Here is a 5,282-nt window from a genome sequence, read left to right on the forward strand (position 1 = left end):
TCTCCTCCACACCTCCCGATCACCACCAGTCTAAGAGGGCCAATTTTGATTGCTTTACCCTAAGTATGGTGGTTCCTCCCTGCCGTGCTTGGTTGAGGCAAAAGATTAGGGTAATTCTGATGCATGAGGAGACAATTTCTGGGATCACTTCTGAGAGAAGTTTCCTTCACTGTTATAATGAGTCCTATGAAGGGAATTTTCCTTTGGTGAGCACATAGATGGCTGTGTAATGAGGAGATGCTTGGAGCTGTGATAGCCTTCAGAGAACAAAGTTGTGGACAGAGGCCAGTATGCTGAAGAGGGGTCCGTGGAAAAAGGGAAAATTCTAGACCCCTGATAACCCTGAAGCGCCACTGATTTAACCAAATCTGGAAACCTCTTGCCTTTAGATTTCTTGTTATGAGAGAGAATAAAAGTCAATATTTTTAATCAGTTGACTTGGATTTTTGTTGCCTGCAGCTGAATTTATACTAATTATAGCAGAAAATTTCATAAACACAGAGGGGAAATTTAATTTTAATCTTATGTAAATATTTACCAATGCTGACAAGATTTTAAAAATACAGAGTCAGAAATATTTGAAGGACAATTTTGTAAGCTTAAAGTTTATAAAATATGAGTTAATATTTCCTTTATTCACTAACTCATTTATTAATTTGGTGAATTTTAATAAGTAATTTTTATATATCTGAATTAGATCAATTAAGAGAGCAACAAAATTTACTCTGGGCACAGTCAAACTGAAGCATAGACACCTTTTCCTTTCTGTGTATTATTCTGCTAATTCTGAATCACTTTCAAACTTACAGCTAAATTACAAGTTTGAATAACTTTAAACAATTATTTGAAGGTAAATTGTTGATGTGCTGCTTCATCACTCCTGGACACATTACCGTATTTTTCGTACAAACAAGCATATTTTCTTTGATAGAGTTTGGTCAAGAAGACAATCTTTGTCATTGGTTGCCTCACAGTTGCAACTCTGAATGTTAGTGTCTGTCCACAGAAATAAGTTGGCATGCTGAAGTAGAGAACACCCGAGAATTCAGAACGATTCTGGAGCACTGCATTTCTTCAACTACTCAGGCTGGACCCCTCAGCTGTCCATTCATGAGGCATGGGCATGAAATGACCTATCTGGGATGCTCTAAGGCCTCTACTCCCGTCACCACAGGCTGAACTGGGAATCAACATTGGGGTCTATGTGCCACACCAAGAGTTCAGTTTCAGAGCCCACTCATGCGTCTTGCAAGTGGTTAGAAGTACATTTACAGAACAGGAGCCTGTAATCACCTTGCACCTCTGTACCAGGATGACTCCAGGTTCCTCTGCTAGTTCTTCTAGCTGTGCTGGTCGGTGAGATGCTGCTCTTCCAGGCTTAAAAATGTGGTCTTTCACTATATTAGTAGCTGAGACATCTGATCGAGCAGATCAATAAGGAGAACCACCCGGTAAGCATGTTGGTAACAAGCTGTCCAACTTACCACGTGAGGCCTTTTTGGTAAAGCCCGGTTTCTCATCCTGTTCTCATGCGACACCAAGAACGGTGACCTCACCGTCCGGGATGGAGTCCTCTGCAGTGTTAGCGCCACACTATATGTGCTTTTGGTGGTCATCCAAAGCTTAGTGGGGTCCTGTTCAGTGGTGTCCACACCATGGGTGGCTCATCAGTCCTCATCCAGGAGTTTCCCAGTGGTTCCCTCTGAACCACTAAAATGCTCTTAAAATGTCCTTAAGACATCCCTTGTCTGTGACGCACGGTCTTTCCTTTTCTTTCTTTTTTGTTTCCTTTTTTTGCTTATTCATGGCAGATTATTATTTTTTTAAAATTACATAGCAAGGTACAGAGAAAAACTGAAGCATTACTAACATTTACGCATTTAGAAATGCTGCCCAACATGCGGACCCTTCCACCACTCCTGGTACTGCGTGTGCTTGTTGCCCCTCTTATTCTGCTTTTAAAATGATCACTGCCTGACATTTTTCCTAAATATCAGGGGCTCATTGTCTTCACTCATTCCATAGCGTTAATTATGATAGTGCTTTTAAGAAGGTGATAGATTATTTGGTAAAGTAGAATTTTACTCTAAAATCTCTTGTGATTTTTCTGTAACGTCTGATGTGATGTGGTCTCTGATCTCTGCACTTCCTGTGGCCCCTGAGGTCCCTGGCCCAGCTCGGCAGTACTTCTGCCTCCCCCCGCCCCTGCCCCCCAGTACTGATGGGTCTCCTGCAGCAGCTCTATCACCCGCTGCCCCAGGTGCAGCGAGCTCTGCTTAAATGTCTAAATATTAATGTCAGTTCAATTAATTGCCAGGTCTGACAGTAAGCATTGCCAAGATGCCTTTTTGTTAAACATGCTTATAATAATATCAAGACTATTATTTTGAAGAGACTCCTCAAGTAGTACAGCCTAATTAAAGTGATACTGAATATCTGTTTTCAGTCTGTTTCTGTCCAATGTTTTTCTCGTAATTAGCCGAACACCCTCTTCACATAATGAAAGTCTTTCAGGCCTGTGCCTACTGGTTCTCAGTAAAGATGCTTAGAATCTTTCTGAAGAGGGATCACAGTACGAAGGAAGAAAGTTAAATTCTTATTGAGGAAAAACCTTCCACGTTTCTAAAGAAAGACTTAAATCTGGATTGAAATTAATCAACAAACTGATCAGGTATCTGTATAAAAAATATAGATGTGTTGCCAGATGAGTCTCTGTGTTAAGAGAGAGCTCGTTAGCTACTCTCACACCGAAAAGAACTGAGGATATTAATTGGAAATACAAATCCTGCAAAAAGCACTCTAAGTTAGAAGTCATAATCAAGAGAAACAGAAGAGGGCTTGTCTATAAAGTCAGCGAGGTGCTGTTAAATGGAATTAGACTTTCACACAGAAGGACCTCAGTGCAAACCTGGTTCAACCACTTCCACCACTGACTAGCTTAACATTTCTAGTCTTTAGTTTCTCTATGAAATGGGGGAACATGTAGCAGCCTTGCAGCTTGATATGAGAATTAAACAGACACTTTTCTACACATACACACACAGTTTATTCTATTAGAGGGGGTTAAAAAGTTCAATCCTCATCTCTGAAAGTTATGATCCATATTTCAACATGGTTATCCATTTGTGCAATGGACATTTCTTGAACACCTGGAGCACGTGAATGGCTGTTGTGGTGCAAATTACCAGGTGCTGGGGCATCTGACACGTGGGGGGAGTGAAGTGTGGGTAAATGTTAAGTGTGTCCAGCGCACTTACAACGCTGGACACTGGTTTCCAAAGCAAACACCTAACATGGACCAGCACAGCCTTTCCACCAAGCGGCTCCTCAGCTTGCACTCCACACCAGCCTCCAGTGCTCGCATGCCTCTCACACAAAGCTGAGTCTTACCGTGACTGGAAGGCACATCAGGATCTTCCCTCCACCTTCCTTTTTTAAAAATTTTTCTGTGTATTTATTTATTTTATTGAAGTATAGTTGATTTACAGTGTTGTGCTAATTTCTGTTGTACAGCAAACGACTCAGTTATACACATATATGCATTCTTTTTTATATTCTTTTCCATTGTGGTTTATTCCAGGATATTGAATATAGCTCCCTGTGCTGTACAGCAGGACCTCGTTGTTCATGCATCCTATATATAATCTTCCCCAGAACAAAACACATGTACCTGGAACAGTGGAGCCGCAGAGCACTCAGGGCCCCATGTGACCAGGGAATCTGTGAAACTGCTCCATTTGCCTTTCTAAGCATATTTTGCTTCCCATTTGGTGCATTCTAGGATTTGGGCAAAGAATAGGTATTCTACTGCAACTAAAAATAGGCATCTATTGCAGTACAGAAATCCAAGGATGGCAAGGAATTCAACTCTACGGAAAAGAGTTTGCCAAGGAATTCTCTGCCTGCATCTTCCAATATGTAACTGCTTGATGTCTGACATGACACCGGGGGGACTATGAATGGCTGGAAGTTCTGCGAGTCCTATGCGCCTTGCAAAAGACATAAGACCTGAGCAACTTTTCCATCTTAAGGGGAAGAGGTCAGGGATTAACATCATATGTCAACTCCTCTGTGTCAACTACTATATATCTTTACTATGTATTTATTTTTCACAACAGATTGCCCTGTAGTTTTTATTATTTCCATTTTATAAGTGAGGAAATGAGGTTTTTGAAAGCTAAATAATTTTGAAAAGATCACACAATTTGTAACATTTGCAATATGTCACAGTGTTTTCGTAGAATCCCATCCAAGCTAACATGCCATACCTACCCCAACACTAACTTTGTTAATTTACAGCAAGCACTTAATATCTTAACGTGATTGGATGGATTTTCCATTTAACTGAAAACAAAATTTGAAACTGGAAGAAACAATGTTTATTGTCTATGGACAATGGATAGTTCAGTTTCTATCCATATCTAATTCTAGATTGTGACTTCCTTTTACAATCCCTGTCCTGCAAAGGACAGTTGCTCAGTCTCTTGACTTAAGTTGCCCTCACAGACTTTGTTTTGGACCAGTTTTAACCTCACACAGCCTCTGAGAGGAAATATCCTATAAAAAAAAAAAACCTCTGCCTAGAATCTGAGTTTTGGGTGGGAACAGATTTGCTAGTGCACTTAATCCCATATTCCATGAATGACTAGTCTATTTACTCAAGAACATATGCTTCTAACTACATTATTACAGAAAATGTTATGTGCTTTAATTTTTACTAAATAATTTGATAGCTAATGACTTATTCTGCTAGCCAGCTTCCAAATTACAATCTGAAATTCTATATGGTAAATATGTAATTAATATGAATAATAGCAATTGAGCAACTAAAGAGACCACAAACTCTTGAAATTTAAATAATAATAATAATAGACTATGGCTATAATAAAAGGATTATGTTGCTTTAATATGAAAAAAATGTCAAGAAACAGTCTAAAATAGCCACATTAATATTTACATTCTAGGTTCATTTTCACTATATCATTTCTTGCATGTATTTTGACATAATTTCTATTTTAGTAACTGAAATTCAATAGAACATGGTATTTGTATAAATGGCTAGGTCCCAAATGAATCTCAGATGAAATATATTTGATTATATTAATTACAATAGAATTCCATTATCAAATAGTATTACAAGTTGAAGTTATAAAAAAAAACTTTGAATGGCAACAATACATTTGAATGAGTAGTAAAGGAAAAAAATTTATATTTACTCTTTCTATTCCTCCACATATGAATTCTACTTACTAACAAACTGTTCAACTACTTTCCCAATAATA

At 38.7% G+C, this 5,282-nt stretch overlaps 1 pseudogene; it reads right to left on the bottom strand.

The window, feature by feature from the left end:
- Positions 1-840: 840 nt before the first annotated feature.
- On the bottom strand, positions 841-3,364 carry LOC116764594 (annotated as a pseudogene).
- Between the last annotated feature and the right edge of the window lie 1,918 nt (positions 3,365-5,282).

The sequence above is a fragment of the Phocoena sinus genome, chromosome 13 (assembly GCF_008692025.1).
Source record: "Phocoena sinus isolate mPhoSin1 chromosome 13, mPhoSin1.pri, whole genome shotgun sequence".
In the NCBI taxonomy this organism is placed as follows: domain Eukaryota; kingdom Metazoa; phylum Chordata; class Mammalia; order Artiodactyla; family Phocoenidae; genus Phocoena; species Phocoena sinus.